The following is a 19,503-nucleotide window of genomic DNA, read 5'->3' on the forward strand; positions in this document are numbered from 1 at the left end:
AGAAAAGAAAATTACAGACCAATATCACTGATGAATATAGATGCAAAAATCCTCAACAAAATACTAGCAAACAGAATCCAGCAACACATTAACAGGATCATGCACCATGATCAAGTGGGATTTATCCCAAGGATGCAAGGATTCTTCAATATACGCAAATCAATCAATGTGATACACCATATTAACAAGTTAAAGAAAAAAACCCATATGATCATCTCAATAGATGCAGAAAAAACTTTCAACAAAATTCAACACCCATTTATGATAAAAACTCTCCAGAAAGTGGGCATAGAGGGAACCTACCTCAATATAATAAAGGCTATATACAACAAACCCACAGCATACATCATTCTCAATGGTGGAAAACTGAAAGCATTTCCTCTAAGATCAGGATCAAAAGGATGTCCACCCTCGCCACTATTATTCAACATAGTTTTGGAAGTCCTAACCATGGCAATCAGAGAAGAAAAAGAAATAAAAGGAATACAAATTGGAAAAGAAGAAGTAAAACTGTCACTCTTGGCAGATGACATGATACTGTATATAGAGAATCCTAAAGATGCCACCAGAAAACTACTAGCAGTAATCAATGAATTTGGTAAAGTTGCAGGATACAAAATTAACACACAGAAATCTCTTGCATTCCTATATACTAATGATGAAAAATCTGAAAGAGAAATTAAGGAAACACTACCATTTACCATTGCAACAAAGAGAATAAAATACCTAGGAATAAACCTACCTAGGGAGACAAAACACCTGTATGCAGAAAACTATAAGACACTGATGAAAGAAATTAAAGATGATACAAACAGATGGAGAGATATACCATGTTCTTGGACTGGAAGAATCAATATTATGAAAATGACTATACTACCCAAAGCAATCTACAGATTCAGTGCAATCCCTAGCAAATTACCAATGGTATTTTTCACAGAACTAGAACAAAAAATCTTAAAATTTGTATGGAGACACAAAAGACCCTGAATAGCCAAAGCAGTCTTGTGGGAAAAAAGCAGAGCTGGAGGAATCAGACTCCCTGACTTCAGACTGTCCTACAAAGCTACATTAATCAAGACAATATGGTACTGGCACAAAAACAGATATATAGATCAATGGAACAAGATAGAAAGCCCAGAGATAAACCCACACACCTATGGTCAACTAATCTATGACAAAGGAGGCAAGGATATACAATGGAGAAAAGACAGTCTCTTCAATAAGTGGTGCTGGGAAAACTGGGCAGCTACATGTAAAAGAATGAGATTAGAACACTCCCTAACACCATACACAAAAATAAACTCAAAATCGATTAGAGACCCAAATGTAAGACCAGACACTATAAAACTCTTAGAGGAAAACGTAGGAAGAACACACTTTGACATAAATCACAGCAAGATCTTTTTTGATCCACCTCCTAGAGTATTGGAAATAAAAACAAAAATAAACAAATGGGACCTAATGAAACTTCAAAGCTTTTGCACAGCAAAGGAAACCATAAATAAGACGAAAAGGCAACCCTCAGAATGGGAGAAAATATTTGCAAACGAATCAACGGACAAAGGATTAATCTCCAAAATATATAAACAGCTCATGCAGCTCAATATAAAAGAAACAAACAACCAATCCAAAAATGGGCAGAAGACCTAAATAGACATTTCTCCAAAGAAGACCTACAGAAGGCCAAGAAGCACATGAAAGCTGCTCAACATCACTAATTATTAGAGAAATGCAAATCAAAACTACAGTGAGGTATCACCTCACACCAGTCAGAATGGGCATCATCAGAAAATCTACAAACAACAAATGCTGGAGAGGGTGTGGAGAAAAGGGAACCCTCTTGCACTGTTGGTGGGAATGTAAATTGATACAGCCACTATGGAGAACAGTATGGAGGTTCCTTAAGAAACTAAAACTAGAATTATCATATGACCCTGCAATCCCTCTGACATATACCCATAGAAAACCATAATTCAGAAAGACACATGCATGCCAATGTTCATTGCAGCACTATTTACAATAGCCAGGTCATGGAATCAACCTAAATGCCCATCAACAGATGAATGGATAAAGAAGATGTGGTACATGTATACAATGGAATATTACTCAGCCATCAAATGGAACGAAATTGGGTCATTTGTAGAGATGTGGATGGATCTAGAGACTGTCATACAGAGTGAAGTAAGTTAGAAAGAGAAAAACAAATATCGTATATTAACGCATGTATGTTGAACCTAGAAAAATGGTACAGATGAACCGGTTTGCTGGGCAGGAATTGAGACACAGATGTAGAGAACAAACGTATGGACACCAAGCGGGGAAAGCCGCGGGGGGGTGGGGATGGTGGTGTGCTGAATTGGGCAATTCGGATTGACATGTATACACTGATGTGTATAAAATTGATGACTGATAAGAACCTGCTGTATAAAAAATAAAATTAAAAAAAATAAAAATAAAGTATAAAAGTTTCATACATTAAAAAAAAAGGAAAATAATGGCAATTTCAAAGTTACATATCACAATTAATAGGCCTTGGATCAAGTTGTACTCAGAGATGAATTTATCACCTTAAGTACAATTGGAATAACTGAACTAAGATTTCAACTCAACTTATAATTTAGGATGCAGTCAGGCTCTGCTGTTTACGTGGCTATGACGAATTACTAACAGCAAGCCTGCTTTACGTTTTCTTATTTGCCACTAGCCTTTTCCCACGATGCTAGGACATTTATGGCTGTTCTCGTTATTGCTCCAGCTAAGAATGGAAAGGACCTTGCCTAGATGATGGTTTTCAAGTGCTGATTGGCCAGTGCACACTGAAGGCGTTTGTCATCACTAGATGGGGTTCCTTACAGATGTGTTATTTGAAACTGGGGCTTCATGGGGGATTTTAGGTTTGTTTCTCCTGGTTCTCCTGGTAGCATTCTTAAGGTGTATGCATTGTAACAGTAGGGGGAGAGGGATGAGCAAAGAGGCTGGTGAAGGATGTTTCTTCTTGATGGGACTTAATAACCTACATAAACTTTCAATGTTTATTGCATGGAACTGGGTTTGAAAAATCACATCATCATCTCCCAGGATGGCAGAGGTCATCGTAAGGTCACTATCGTTTTTCTAATCTCTACAAACAAGAGTGGTTTCTCTTAAATTACACTGACCTGCAGAGAGGCCACAGTGGGGGTGGTGGGAGGACTCTCACTTTAGGTCAGTCATCAAAGAGCCAGAATTTCATAGTCATGTTCATGACAAGTCAAAAGAGGATTGGAGCCTGTCTGTTAAAAGAGTGCAAACATTACAAGCATGGACATTCTTGTTAGGTACTAAAATAGCTTTTTTCATGTGCACTGCTAGCTTTAAAAAGAGTCACATCATGTTTTCTTTCATACAGAGAAATGCATTATAAGTAGCCATGGAAACACCACATTAATAGGACTATCCTGCAAAGAGGAGAACATTACACATTTTTGGTATGTTGGAAGAAAAGAATCTAATATCTCATCTGATTTTTTAAACTAAGATTGTTTCTAGAATGTCCTCGAGCTCTCTAATCTCCTGTTTAATCTCTTTAATCTCGCAAGCGTTATCAACTCTCAGAAGCCTGCTATGCCCTGTGTTCTAATAACTTCATCATTTATCTGGAAAATGTTCTGAAGGTAATTTTCCTTTGCTACATTAAAAAAGAAAGAAAAAGCCTTACCAAGCAAGATAAAGGGAATAACAGATTGTGCTGAATTATGTAAGTCATAGTAAAAGACTAAAAGACTTCTGTTGCTAGAAATTTCTGAAAATCATAATTATCTAGCTTGCCTTTGGTGTGCTTGGACCATTTACAAGAGCATTTTCACTCACTGGTTAATTGATTCATTCATTTATTCCTTCACTCCTTAATCAGTTCAGTTAGTTAAGTGCCTACTATGTGCTAAGCATCTATCAGGTCCTGAGCATATAAAAAGCATGTAAAAGACATGATCTTAAGGAGATTATGTGTAGTGAGAGATACAGACAGTGCTCTTAGGGCTAAATCTGGGGCCTACGAGGGCCTAGGGGGAACAACCAACACCATCTATGGGGGTCACAGCGAGGGGCACTGGAGGAACGTAACTGCAGGAATCCAAGCACAAGTCGGGCTGAGCAGGTGGGGGGAAAGAGTGTGAGGGCAACAGGGAGACACACCAGAGCCTAGAGGCACATCTAGAGATTCAGAAGGACCCCTTGATGACAGGGGTGCTGCAGCGTGAGGCTCTGCAGGAAGTAGTGGGGAAGTGAGCCTCCCAAGGCAAGGAGGGTCCAGATCCTGAAGAGCCTTCCCTGTTTAACAGTTCGGATTTTATCCTTAGGGCAATGGAGAGCCTCTGAAGGGTTCTAACTAGCAAAGCAATGTGATCAGATCTGTTGTAGAAAGATGATTTTAAATGCTGAATGAAAACGTAATTTGAAATATGACAGGACAACCAGTTAGGGGATATTCAGCAATGGAGAGGAGATACCAGATGACATCCAGATGAGGGACACCTGTGGCATGAACTGAGGTGGTGACGCTGGCGATGGGCAGAAGTGGATGCATTAGGTGGTTCAGGTAGGATTGAGAGGATGGGGTAGAGGAGGTGGAGGAGAGGGAGGACTCCAATATGGTGCCCCCATTTGTGACTTTGACCTCTGTACAGACTGTGCTTCCATTCACTGAGGAGAAGGGACACTGCAGGGCTGGAAGTTTGGTAGAAGGAGGGAGAGAAGACAGTGAACTCTGTTTTGAACAGACTCACTGAGATTGGAGGTCGAGGTTTCCACTAGGCAGCTGGGTGTGTGGGTCTCAAGTGGGTGGGAATAAAGCCATAACGATGAATGTGAGCCCTGCTGGGGAGTGTTCCCCATCACAGGCTCCAGAACAGAAGCTGGTGTGGAAGAGAATGTTTAAGGGAGGGTGAGCAGAAGGAAAGCCTCTAGCTCAAAGCGTGTGTCAAATGACACCGCAAATGATGCAATCAACAAAACCCAGAAAATGAAAAATCCTGCAGATCTTTAGATTCTGTGGCAATTAAGAGACATAAAAACCAAAAGCAAAGCATGGATCTTGTTGAAACAAACTAACTGTAAAAAACTTATGAGTTATTGGGAAAATTTAAACACTTCCCGGATATTTGATGAGGCATTATTATTAATTTTTTTCAGTATGATAAGACTGTTATAGTTTTTTATAATTTTTTGGCTCTTTTTTTTTTTTTTTTTTTTTTTTTGCCGTACGCGGGCCTCTCACTGTCGTGGCCTCTCCCGTTGCAGAGCACAGGCTCCGGACGCGCAGGCTCAGCGGCCATGGCTCATGGGCCCAGCCGCTCCGCGGCATGTGGGATCTTCCCGGACCGGGGCACGAACCCATGTACCCTGCATCGGCAGGCGGACTCTCAACCACTGCGCCACCAGGGAAGCCCTGTTCTTTTTTATTGCAGTAAAATACACATAAAATTTGCCATCTCTATCATTTCTAAGTGTACGGTTTAGTGGCATTAAACGCGTTCATAATGTTGTGCAATCACCATCCATCTGCATAGCCCTTTTCCTCTTGTAAAACTGAAACTCTGTCCTCATTAAACATTAACTCCCCATTGCCCTTCCCCCCAGCCCCTGGCGACCACCATTCTACTTTCTGTCTCTATTTTGACTTATCTAAGCATCTCTAGGAATCATATAGTATTTGTCTTTTTGTGACTGGCATATTTCACTTAGCATAATGTTGTGGTTATGTTTGATTCTACAAAAAAACTTTTAGAGATACATATAGTATTGTTGACAGATAAAAATGATGGGATATTTGACATTTAATGCAAAATATTCTTGCAGAGCAGATGGTGGGGGAGAGATTATGGTGTAGATGAAACAAGAAAACAAGAATGGCCGTGAGTTGCTAACTGTTGAGGCTGGATGATGGGTACGTGGGGATTCACTGAACTAGTCTCTCTATTTTTGTGTACATTTGAGATTTTCCATAAGGAAAGCTAAAAATTAAAAAGAGTGTTCCCTGAACTTATGGTTACCAGGGTGGGGGGGAGGGATAGATTGGGACTTTGAGATTGACATGTACACACTGCTATATTTAAAATAAAATACCTCGCTATGAAAAAAAAAAACAAAGCGTTCCTCCCATCCCCATGGCCAAATTCATGCAATAGAACTGTTTCCCCAAGTGAAATCAATCCACAAAGTATAGGCTGAAGGACAGCTCTTCTTATATGCATGAGGCTAGGAACCCAGGCCCCATAGCTCTGGTTTCCATGTAACCTCCATGCCCTGCCTCTTGGCTTCCCCAAACTCTAGTTCTTGCTTAAAACCCTGCTGGTAAATAGATTGCCATGTAGGAAGTGGGTCATAGTAATAGCATCACCAGTGACATACTTCAGCTTCCCCCTCATGCCCTGAAGAGACAGGGAGCATATAGCCCAGTACTGGACACCATATTTACCTTCAAGGAGTCAAGCAAGTTCCCTGGATTTCTTCATAATAGCTGGTATCAGGTTCCACAGGCAATAATCATTCTGCAGCCATCATTTTCATTGGAGAAAAACACACTGCGTTTCTGTCACACAGCAAACAATTTATTGAATATGTTTTACTTTTAATTTTAGCCTTATTTAGTGAACTTTAAAGTCCAGGAAAAATAAAAATGTGCTGTAAAGCGATACAGAGTGTTTTCCTATAGACTCCACACTACCAGTTACATCTTAAATAACCATGATTCATTCATCAAAACTAAGAACGTAATAGTGTACAGTGCTATTCACTGAACTACAGACTTCACTTGGATTTCCTGTCTGTCTACTGGAAATAGATAGACAGGAAATCCTGGAAAAAGCAGAAATGCTTTTTCTGCTCTAGGATTCAATCCAATATCCACATTGTCTTTGGTTATCACATCTCCTCCGTCTCCTCCAACATGTGACGGTTCTCCATCCTTCCTGTCTTTCATGACCTTGACAGTGAAGTGTGCTCATTTGAAAATTAATGTACAGTCATACCATCCTTCAGGACTGCAGGATTCCATGAAAAGCAGGGGGCAGCTAGCCTTACAGACAGCAACTGGTAATTGGGATGATGAAGCAGTTTTAGAAACTGAAACACCCTCTTGTTCCTTAAAACTTCTTTCATCCTCCACTTGCCTTTCTCTCCTTTCCAATCTAGTGAAACTCTTCCAGTTGGGAATCAGCCAAAATGATCATCCTCTATGAAGGAAGAGATTCTATTTACAGGCCAAGTTGGTACTTGCTGGTTTCTGAAGAGGAAAATGCAACACAGCCATAGTGAAAACCTCTCAAATGTTTTTACAGGGAAGGTGATGGCTTGGCCATTCTGCATCGAACGGAGCCCACTCTACTACAGCCAGTCATGGCACTGGCCCTTGAGATACTCCTTTTAGAGCCAGGGTTGCTCAACCACTCACATTTTCATAAAAAAACTACTGCAACAAAACACAAAACAAACCTGACTTAGCTTAGTGAGAGCTGCTGCTTTATTGATGCATTTGCTTTATGGTCTAAAATGGGGTTTTAATAAATTTCTGCTCTGGTGGATACATTCAGAGCCGACGTATTTTATATCTGGGTTGCTCCTTCCTGCCAGGGCTTAGCATTCTTCATCTCCCTCTGGGTCTCTAGGAAGGCAAAATGCACACTTACCACTACTTAGAATCCTACTTGCCTTGGGCACTCCCAAATCCCAAAATGTATTACATCAAGTGTGAGCAGGTCAACTTGCCCTCACCATCTCTGCGGTAGCTTTATTTTCATCAATAAATTTAAAGGTAAAGTATCAAATCAGAAATCATGCGCAAATGCAAACACAGCGAAGACTCGCTAATCTAGACTCCACTAACTCCAAGTCTGTCATGATTATTCATAAGTGGTAAGACGCTTTAAGTAAAAAAATTGGACAATGTCTTTCTCTATGAATTTTCAGTTTGCTCAGGGATAAAGTAGATCTATTCAGATGTCAGTTGCTATTTCAAAAGAAGGATTGATCTTATGAAATTAAAGTTTTTTCTAATATACTTCAGGATCTAGAGATTTTTCTGTGGTAAGGGATCCGATATTTGATATATTATGGCGTGACGTGATGGTACAATTCATTACTTGGTTGATAATAGATACCATCCTTGAACTAATGGGACCACTTCTTTAAAAGGGATGTACAATTTAGAATTTTTACTGTCAACTGATTTTCTCCTCAGTTGTATTATAAGCTCCTTGAATTTAAGGATTATGCATTTTATATCTTTTGTGTCCCTAACTCACTGTCTTAGTCGCAGCCTCACTTTGGGGCTCAGAAAAATGCCTTACATATAGGAAATACTTAGTAAAGCGTTTTCCTGCAGTATCGTGAAACTTGATTATTCTGAACATATGGATTTGAACCAGTTTAAAGCAGCTAGATGTGCTCTTGTTAGTTTCTTATCTACCTACATGTTTTAAATCCCTCATTAAATTATTTGCTTTATATTTTTCAGTGCAAGTATAATATCAAGATGATTTGACTGTAAGCAACAAAGAATCAAACAAAAATGGCCTGAACAAAAAAGACAATTTGTTACCCCATATTACAAGAAATTTGGGGGTTGAGTGGTTGAAAGGCTGATTAATTTAGAAACTTGGACAAAGGTACCACTTTCCCTATGGTAGCTACAGCCCCTCATCCTTCAGACTTGCTAGATGGCTGCAGCATTGCCACAAAGATGCTCCCACACAGCAGTGCTTCAAGACTGCAGAGAGGGCCTCCTTCCTCTGTCCCTTTCCCGAGGCTCCGCAGAAGACTCGCCTTCGTGTCACATTCCACTCCTATACTGGTCACTTGGCAGGGGGAACGGATTTACCGTGGTGGCCAAAGACCAATTAAGAGTCACCCCTAGACCATAAAGGGGCCCAATCTCTGGAGAACACTTGGCTGCTCACTACCAAGCAAATCTGGTACCCCTGGCAAGAAAGAGGTGGGTAATACCTACTGCTGGGCAATATGTCCTCCTGGGGAATACTGAGGGGATGCTGTTTATTGAGTTCTGTGTTTTCTCTGTCGTTTGCCTTTGTCTTTCTAATTAGGTAAGAATCGCCCACCCTCATAGATCCTCTTTGTAGCTTTCCTCCTTGATAACATAACCCAAGTTTTGTTTGGATACAAGGGGTAATATACTAAAAGAGGAAAGTCCCAGTCCCAGGTGACGGATTAGTGGTGGGTCTAACAGTCATGGTCATCCCAATTGGCCAATGAACAGTTTAGGAACATCCATGTCACCCTCTTCTGGTCACTGAGATGGAAGTCAAATTCTCCTGAGGGGCTTCTGGGAAAGATTTTTCTACCGTATAAAATAGGAGATGGGCAAGAGGTCCGCTACCTAACGCGCTTTCTGCCTTCGAGCAGCCGCCATGTCGCCACCTTGAGTGGAAGCACTCCTGACACACAGGATGACAGAGCAGAGAGGCAGAAAGGGCCCAAGGCTTGTGGGTAATGGGGAGCAGTTGAATCCTTCCGGCTTCTCAGGTGAGACAGCAGCAAACCCCTGGTTCTGCCATTTGTAGGTGGCGTTTGCTTCTTGTTGCCAAAAACATCTTGATGGGTGACCTTTCTAGATATATAACCCCAAAACCCTTTACTGTGACAGACGCACTTAAAGGATGTAAAGTTTTCTTTCTTTTTCTTATTGTTTTTTAATAGCTGGTAAGTATGCCTCAGGCAAAAAGGCAAGCTGAAAATATGTATGTATGCATAATTGAAGCTCAATAAACACTCATTTGAAAAGTGAACGAATTGTTCTACAGGTTACTATAATTGTTTTCTCAGGGAATAATAAGTATTTCTCTGGCATTTCCAGGAGCTCAGTTTTTATGTCCTTCCTAGAAATGGCACATATTTCTGCTGCTTCAGGATCTCAGATGTTCCTGGAAAACGGTACTTTTCACTTCCCTGGCTTTTCCCTCTCGCAGTTAACTTGTAACTTGTGGTTGCCTAGCCGCTAGTTAGGCATCAAGCATTTGTCCAAAAGTATGTTTCTACAGCACCTTCCTCTCGCAGTGATACAATACACAAGGCAGTTAACACAGTTCTCCATAGTATCGCACAGGTCATTTGTCCTTTTACTTAAAAAGAAACTTTTGATGTGAACTATTTGAAACACACAGCAAAGTCTAGAAATTTCTATGACAAGTAATCCTGTAGTTGGTACCCTCAGCCACATACTCACATTAAACTCAGGTTTACTGTGTGTTCGCATGTAGCCGTATGTCCTCATGGATAAAGCTATAGAGTTATCTCCGTGCCTCCCCGCCCTCCCCATCCCACTGTCTTGACGATGAGAATAATGACAACAGTGAGGACGATTACGGTAATGATGGCAATAGAAACAGCACATCTACTATATACTGGCCATTATCTGAGCACTTTACATACATTAGCTCCTTTAAAGCCTTCAGCAGGCATGTGACATACATACTATTTTTATCCCCCCTTTTCTAGATGAGGGGCTGAGGAAACATTGGTTAAGTAACTTAACCAAGGCCGCACGGGTGTTAACCAGAGAAGCCAGGCTTCCAACCCAGGCAATCTGGGTGTCCCATATCCCACCACTATCCCGATGTTGCTGGGGATCCTTATATACTTTCTCTAAATATAAACGCATCCATGATAAATATACATCGGATTTATTTGTATTTTTTTAAGGTATATGATTCGATAACATTTGTGTTTTTTTCCTATTGTGAACCATGTCACAATGAACAGTCACGCACGTATTTCCTTGTGCATGTGTTGCTCTATGGCAAACATCGAGAAGTCTAATTTCTGGTTGGTAGATTTTACACATCATCGTTTTTTTTTAGTTATTCCAGAATTGCTCTTCAAAGTAGTAGTACCAATTTGTAGCCATGCCGGTACTGTATAAGACTTCCCAATTCCCAGTAGCCCCACCCATTCTTGTTAGTATTGGATTTATTGATTGATTATTGATTATTGATTTTTGCCAGTTGATAAGTATGGGATTGTATTTTATTGTTCTAGTGTGAATTTTGCTTTGATTACCAGGGAGGTTGAAGCATCTTCCATTTGTTTATTTGTGCTTCCTTTTTGCTCATATTGTTTGCCTGGTTTTTAAGGAATTCTATTATATTCCGATTATATAAAGCTAGTTATATGGGTTGTATACACCTTATAGTAGCTACTGATTTTCTTTTCTTTTCTTTTTTCTTTTTTGACGTTCTTTTCACTGTTGTCCTGATACACAGAAGTTCTTAGTTTGATATAGTTATATTCTCATTATTTTCTTGTCTCAATATGGTTTATGCTTTTGGCATCTTAAATAGGAATGACAGTACTCAAATGTCATCAAGATAGCCTCCTATATTTTCTTTTAAATTTTACTTTCACATTTAGATGATTTGGGGCTGTGACAAAGAGGTAGATATCCAATTTTACCCTCTTTCACATGAATAGTTGGGCCTATCTTTTCCTATACGGTGATGTCCCAGCATCATTTATTGAATACTCTCATCCTTTGCCCAGTGACCTGAAATTCCATCTCTGCCATATTTCAAATTTCTATATCTAAGTGATTCTATTTCTAAGGTTCCCCATGGCGATATCACATTGTTCAAATTACTACTAACACTTTATAGTCGGTACCAATATGCAAAAGGATAGTCCCCTTTTCTTTTTCTTCTTCCGTCTTTCCTCCTCCCTCTTCTTTGCAATTTTTTAGCATTTTCTTGTCAAGTTCTTTGAAAAACTCTACAGTGATCTTTATTGAAGTTGTATTGAATTTATAAGTTAATTTGGGGAAAATTACAGTCTTTAAAATACCGAACCCTTCCATCCATGAATATAGTAAATCCTTTATTTCTTTCCCCCTCCCATAAGGTTTTGTTGCTTTCTCCATAAAAATCTGACACACCATTTGTTAGATTTACTTCTGGACACCTTAAAAGTTTTATTGCTGCTGTTAATAATGTCCTTTAACAATAACTATTGATTTTTGTGTATTGATTTCTAGCAAACTTACTGAACTTTCTTATTAGTACTAATATTTATTTGCAGATTCTCCTGGGTATTCTATGTAGACATGTATTCTTTGTACTAATTACGTTATACCTTTTCTGCAATCTTTAGCTTTTCGTGTCTATTGTGCTTTTTAAAACTGAGATATAATTATCAACCAATAAAATGCATAGGTCCTAATTATTTAGTTCAATTAGTTCTGACAACTATACACACTTGTGTAATGAACACCCCAGTCAAGATATAGAGCATTTTCAACACTCCAAGACATTCCTTTGCAGTCAGTTCCCACCTCCCAGCCCTAGGCAACCAACAGTCTGCTTTTCTGTGGCTGTCAATCAGTGTTGCCTGTTCTTGAACTTTATAGCAACGGAATCATACAGGATATTTTATGTGGGTACTGGCTGCTTCTGCACGGCACAGTGTTTTCTTAGATTTCATTTATATTGTTGCCATCAGTAATCCATCCTTGTATGACTGAATAATATTCCATTGTTTGGATCTCCCACAGTTTGTTATCCCATCTCCACGTCAATAGAATTGGGTTGCTTTGAATTTGGGGCCATTATGAATAAGGCTGCTATAAACATTTCAATCTTTTCACTTTTTCTTTTATTTTCTCATTATCTTAGCTAGGACCTGTAGTCTGACATTTAATGTCAGTATTTGCAACGGGCTTTTGAAGACAAACTTCATCAAGTTGAGAGAGTTCCCACTTATTCCTAGTTTACTTGAGAGGATTTATTTATTTATTGGAGGGAGGTATCTTGGTTTAATCAAGAATGATTACTGGATTGTATTAAATGTCTTTCCTGCATCTATTGAAATGATCTTTCTCCTTTCATCTGTTAATGTGATGATGATATTAATCTACCTTCTAAGGCGTCTTTACATTCTTGGATAAGTCTTAATTAGCAACGAGTTAAGAGATTGCTTTGCCAGATTTAAAAAATAATGGGTGATTTCTTACATTTGTCTCTTTGTGCATGTATGAAAGGAGCCTAATGTTTTCAGTTTTGTCTCAAGGCTTAATGGCCCCATAAAATGAGCTGGGTGGATTTTTTTTCTATTTTTCTGAAGCAATTTTACGATATTAAAATTATCCATCTCTTGAAGGCAGAAGTTACCTGTAAAACCAACCAGGCTTGGCGATCGTGCCTGTGTATGTCTGGGGAGAGCAGCAGGGGGCAGGTGGGCTGATTCAGTTTCTCTGATAGCAACGTGTATGCTCACAATTCATATCTCTTCTTGAGTCAGTTTTGTTGTTATATTTTTCCAGAAAATTGCCCTTTTCATCTGCGTTTTCACGTTTATTGGCATTGTTCATAGTGTTTATCTTTTATTTTTCTACTGCGTCTCTATTGTGTTCTTTCTGTTCAGAGTATTGTTTATTTTTACTTTAATTTCTCTTCTTCTGATCATGTTAGCCAGATGTTTGCCTATTTAATTTGCCTTCCAAAAGAGCCATTTTTTTCCTTTTGTTATTCCTCTTGACTGTGTCTTTGTTTGTAATGTTATCAACTTCCACTCTTATCTTTATTATTTCCTTCCTTCTAATTCCTTTGGGTTTACTCTGCTGCCCTGTTCTTTTTCTAACCTTTGATTTACATGCTAAGTACAGTCTTTTCCAATCCTTCTTCTTTGTTTCTTATGTGCATTTAAAGATAGATTTCAGTTGTTTACAGTGGTGTACTGGAACCAATGGTAGCCGGCTCATTTTGGGCTGTGAGAGTTCATTTTGTGTATTTCTTCCCAATTCCACCTCCACCCTTGGTTGGTAGCTTGAAACAGACCTGGTGGGATACTTACAGTATGGATGGGTAAATGCTATGAATTGTACCTTCCTTGCCCTCTGCAACCCTCGCCCCCCCCCACACACCCCACCCAACACTGAGAGCCTCTTGGAAAACATTTACCCACACAACACTTGCTGTTTTCCAGACTTTGTATTTAATGTTTGTATTATGATTTGGTTCTAAAATTCCCTTATTTCTTCTTTACTCATTGGTTGCTTAGAAATACATTTAAAAAAAAATTTCCAGTCATAATAAATCATTTTGTTGTTGTTGATTTTTAATTTTATTGTGATGTAGGCTGTAGGATATCAATTCTTTGGCGTTGGTTCGGACTTGGTTAGTAGCATACTATATGGTCAACTTATTTAAAATATTCCATGTATACTTGAAGACGTGAGTATTCTTTAATTCTCAGGGCTCTACACACCTCCCTTTGATCAGCTTGTTAATTGTAGTCGTCCAAATAGTCTCTATCGTTACTAACTTTTTGTCTGCTTAATCTGTCAATTCTGGGAAAGGAATATTAAAATCTTCCACTCTACTGGTTTGTAAATTTCTTTTTGTTTTCCACCAGTTTTTGCTTTATATAATGTGAAGCTAAATTGTTAGGTACAGTATATGATTAATACGGCTTTCTGATAAAGTTTCCCTTTTATTAATGTGTAGTGTCCTTTTTATCCTTAACAGCATATTTTGCCTTAACTATTCTTTTATCTGTTACTTATGTCAACACAGTGGCTTTTTCCAGTTAATATTTGCCTGGTATATAATAGCTTTCAATCCTTTATCACTCACCTTTTCATTGTATTTTCGGTGTGTTTCTTATAAACAGCATATAGCTAATTTTTTCCCGTCATCTTTACTCTTCTGATAACAGAATTCGAAGTTGCTCTTATTTTCCCTCACTACTTTGAGGCTCTTACTCCATTTCTTCCAGCCTCTGATAATACTGTTAGAAATTCGGCTGCCATTTAAGTTGTTGTTCTATTTTTTTTTTTTTTTGCGGTACGCGGGCCTCTCACTGTTGTGGCCTCTCCCATCGCGGAGCACAGGCTCTGGACGCACAGGCTCAGCGGTCATGGCTCACGGGCCCAGCCGCTCCGCGGCATGTGGGATCTTCCCAGACCGGGGCACGAACCCGTGTCCCCTGCATCGGCAGGCGGACTCTCAACCACTGCGCGACCAGGGAAGCCCCTATTGTTCTATTATTGATAATTTATTTTTTTCTTCCTGAATGTTTTGGTTTCCTCATTTCACTGCAATGAGTCTAAGTGTGAATTTCTTTGTATTTCTTATGCTTAGGTTTCCTGTGTTTCTTTAATCTGAAGATTTTTTTTTTATCAAGTTTGGATAATTGTCAACTATTATCATGTGAACATCATTTCTACCCCTTTTTGGAATTCTTGTTAGATATACAGTTGACCCTTGAACAAGTGGGGTTTAGGGATGCCCACCCTCCATGCTGTTGAAAACCTGCATATGACTTTACAGTCAGCCCTCCAGACCCACGGCTCTGCATCCAAGGATTCAAGGAATTCTATTCAAGGAATTTAGATTGTACAGTACTGCAGTATATATTTATTGAAAAAAACCCATGTAAAAGTGGACTGCTCAATTCAAACCTGTGTTGTTCAAGGGCCAACTGTATGTTGAATTTTTTCTATCTATATTCCGTGTCTTCTAAATTTCCTGTCTTCTAGTATATTCCCATCTGTGTTCTGGGCAGTATACCTAGACAGGCTTCCAGTTCATCAATACTCTTTCCACCTTTTATTTTTTCATACTCTTTAATACCTTTCTTTCTTCATGTCACATTGGGTTCTCCTTCAGATTATTTTTCAATTACATTTTTGGGCTGTAGTTTTCATGTTTCCTTTTTCTGTTGACTTTCATTCACCATGAATCATTTCCCTGTGCATTTTGTAATATGGGATTACAAGAGGGACTTTATTTTCCTTTGGGACTCCTGGCAGCCTGAGTTGTCAAGGGTCCCTCCAGTGTGTTCTGTTTGCTTCTTCTGAACACCCCGGAGCCAGCACAGCCCAAGAGCGATTTTATTACATTACCCTTCAGCGCAGGGATTTCCCACACCACAAACGCAGCGCAGAGCAAACTCTGAACACACAGGCCCGAGATGCTGAGTTTTCATGGGAGAATTATTTATTGATTTAGTCTCCTGATTTCCCAGCAAGAGTCATGGCTGAGACAAGTTCCATCTTGTGTCTCTGGACCGGGGGGTGGGGAGGTGGGGGGTGCAGAGTTTATTAGTCCCGGTTTTCATTGAGTTAGCAGTCCATCAGCGGTCGAATTCCTAGCTAACCAGATTAGATAACTTCCCCCTGACACCACCCTGCACCACCCTGGCTGGGGCATGAGGTCATACACCTACCTCAGCGGCCCACAGCCCGCTCCCAGCTTCTGACTTGTATGCTTTCCCGTTTTGCTCTTGAGCACAGCCATAGACTTTTTGTGTTACGATAAAATATTCATAACATGTAATTTACCGTTTAAACCATCTTAAGCGTACAATTCAGTGGCACTTAGTACTTTCACTGTTGTGCAACCATTCCTACCTTCCATCTCCAGAACGTTTTTTCATCTTCCCAAACTTGAACTCCAATAGCTACTTAACACTAACTCCTCACTGTCCCCCTCCCCCCACCCCCAGAACCACCATCCTACTTTCTGTCTCAATGGACTTGATGACTCTAGGTAACTCACATAAGGAGAATCACACAGTATTTGTCCTCTTCTGCCTCAGTTATTTCACTTAGCATACTATCCACAAGCTACATCCGTGCTGTAGCAGGTGTCAGAATTTCCTTCCTTTTTACGGTTGAATAATATTCTGCTGTATGTATAGACCGTGTTTTGTTTATCCATTCATCCACAGATGGACATTTGGGCTTCTACCACCTTTTTGTTATTGTGAATAATACTGCTACGAACATGGGTGTACAAACATCTCTCCAAGTTCCTGTTTTCAATTCTTCTGGGCACGGATATATACCTAAAAGTGGAGTTCCTGGATCATATGGTAATTTTATGTTTAATTTTGGGGGGAACTACCATACCATTTTCTACTGCAACAGCCATAGATTTTTAAAAAAGCTGTATATTTTATCCTGCATTTCTATATGTTATTAGTGGGAGGCATACATGGGATCCAAGGCTGCTATCTTCCCAGAACCAAAAATCCTTTCTCCTTTAGCTGATATAATTCTTTTTCCCCATATTACTTTGACCCAAATTCTGGGTCTTTCTGTGACTATTCCAGGTCACAGATACTCATTTCAGAATAGCTAAGCTAAAATAAGTCTGTGCAGGCGTATATAAAGTATACATATACCATACATATGGTACGTATATATATATATATATATGGTATATATGTATGTATACCATATATATTGATTTATTTGTGGCACCTGCAGCTGAATGAAGCAGGGGGTACTCCTCTTCCTAATTTGGAAGTACAATGTCTGTCCAGGGGAATGTCTGCTTTGAGTGGATTTGTGTTCACGTAAAGATTTTGGGGTTCTTACCATGTAAGAAAATATTTTATCACTAAACTCTGGGTTGTTTTTTCCACTTAAATTATGTGTCCATTCCAAGTGTATTTCCTAACCGTGAGTTTGCTAAGCCTCCTTTACTAAAAAAATAACCAGGGTTTAATATAGGGTACTATCTAATGAGTGAGGCAAAATGAAATTCCAGTCCTTTTTTCTGGAGGTTTATAACGTCATGAAGTTTCTCTGAGCATGCTAAATTCTTCTATACTATCCTCTTTCCTCCAGATTTTGTCTTGAATGTACTGCCACCTTACCTTAAAATTTTTTTCTCTTCCCAAGAAAAGAGTGAGCAAGTCGTAGCACAAGTCGTTTTCTGCTAATGAAAAAACTTCAAGAACATGACTCATTAAATTTCTAGTTATCAAAGAAAATAAAAGTGTATCCCTTTGAAGGGGTGCTTTAATCAAAATTGTATTCACTCATAATTTTAATCAGCGAACCCTTACTGAGCTCCTCACACAGCGACAGGTGATGCATGAACAGGACGTGGTCCCTTGTTCACAAATAGTTCAATATCAGGGGAGGCAATTGGGAAAACAAACAATTTCAGACAGTTATTTCCAACAGGGTGGCAGACTTGCAGCTCTTATCCATTGTTCCTTTGAAAACAATAAAAGTCAGGGTAAAATGCAATCACAATTTTAAAAGCCTGTACTGATAAGCTGTTATAAAAATAAGGATTCAGTAGAGGCCAAAATCAAGTGAAAGTAGAAATGTGCAGGGATGAGCAGAGTACTAAAGAATATTTGCTCGACGTTGGTGACCTAAAGCTTTTGTTTTCACAGCTTCAAGGGGCAGAAGACATGGCTTAGGAGCTGCCCAAGGTGCAGTGTTTAATAGGAGACCCCATCATTAAAGCTGGGACTAACCCTTCCCCAAAAGGCTACCCATGTAAAATTGAGTTAGAATTTATCTTGACACCCAGTGGACACCAAAGAAAATTACCTGATTGAAACTGAATGCTGAGTAAAGGAAAGAAAGTGTCCCCTTTGAAACCATGTCTATACCCATCTCTTCCTCACACCGTTTTGCAGGCAAAATTTAGACTAACTGAAATCTTTGAAAAATTCTCAAGTCTATAATTTGGTTTAAAGTGATCTTGGGTTGGTCGTACCCTCTGGCATCTGGCAAACAGAAACCCAAACCCTTTTTGGAGGATTTCTCTGAAGGAACCCACCTTCAAACTAAACCTCAAAAATTTCCTTTGGAAAAACTTCCAGAAGATACTAATTTATGTAAGAAATACCAAAATAATTATGAAGCAAGTGACCATGACTGAGAGGCAGCAGATAAGGACATCAGTATGAAACATGAAAAGGTTTCAGATACTGGAATTGTCAAAGACAGACTGTAAAAGAGTCATATCTAAAGAAATAAATAAGAGGTTAAACTTATGAGCAAGGGAAAAGAAACCGTGAAAATGATCAAGCAGATTTGAAAAAGTCAAATAAAACTTCCTCTGGAAATAAAAAATATCATAAATGAAATTTTAAAACTCACTGTCTGAATTTAACAGCAAATAAGACCCAGCAGAAGAGAGAATTAGTGAGCTAGAAAATAGATATAAATAAATGCTGGACTACATTACGGAGGCTTAAAAGAGATGGACAATCTTTAATCAGAGACCCAGAAGGAGAAGAGAGAATGAAGAGGGAGACGGGAAAGTCGGTGTTTGAAGGGAGGGATGGTGGATATGAAAATGACCAGAATTGATGAAAGATACCAGTGCTGAGATCCAGGAAGTCAGAGTTCCTAAAAGGATGTGTAAGAAGGAATACCTACCAGGACACATCATGAAAATGTTGAACGCTTAAAGTCAAAGTCAAGATCTTAAATGGAGCTGTAGAGAAAAGACAGATCACCTAGAAAGAAGCTGCTGTTCAGACGGGTGCCTAACTTCTCACCAGCAGCAGTAGAAGCGAGAAGTCTGTGGAATCGTATCTTCGATATGTTAAGGAAAAATATTAGTTAATTTAGATGATGAACTGGGTCTCGAAGGAGGAGTAGGTAGCTTAGGTCTCATGTTTTCTCAAGGGCTCAGTCTCCCCTGGGCTTCTGCTCCTTCAAAGCAATCATATTTCAGTGAGTACCCCCGGCCTCGATGGTTCTTATCA

General features: G+C 39.3%; 2 long non-coding RNA genes across 2 annotated transcripts in view; both read left to right on the forward strand.

The window, feature by feature from the left end:
• Nucleotides 1-6,025, forward strand: part of LOC114888823 — a 28,658-nt gene extending 22,633 nt beyond the window's left edge. The window contains exons 4-7 of the long non-coding RNA XR_003791892.1: nucleotides 3,389-3,467; nucleotides 3,579-3,653; nucleotides 4,447-4,576; nucleotides 5,278-6,025. This is a non-coding gene — a long non-coding RNA (uncharacterized LOC114888823). The remainder of the gene's footprint in view (nucleotides 1-3,388; nucleotides 3,468-3,578; nucleotides 3,654-4,446; nucleotides 4,577-5,277) is intronic.
• Nucleotides 6,026-6,063: 38 nt separating this feature from the next.
• Nucleotides 6,064-19,204, forward strand: LOC114888824. Its single transcript, XR_003791893.1, has 3 exons — nucleotides 6,064-8,968; nucleotides 16,711-16,854; nucleotides 18,175-19,204. It is a non-coding gene; the product is annotated as an uncharacterized LOC114888824 (long non-coding RNA).
• Nucleotides 19,205-19,503: the final 299 nt, after the last annotated feature.

The sequence above is a fragment of the Monodon monoceros genome, unplaced genomic scaffold (assembly GCF_005190385.1).
Source record: "Monodon monoceros isolate NGI ecotype Baffin Bay Population unplaced genomic scaffold, NGI_Narwhal_1 Super_Scaffold_9, whole genome shotgun sequence".
Classification (NCBI taxonomy): Eukaryota; Metazoa; Chordata; class Mammalia; order Artiodactyla; family Monodontidae; genus Monodon; species Monodon monoceros.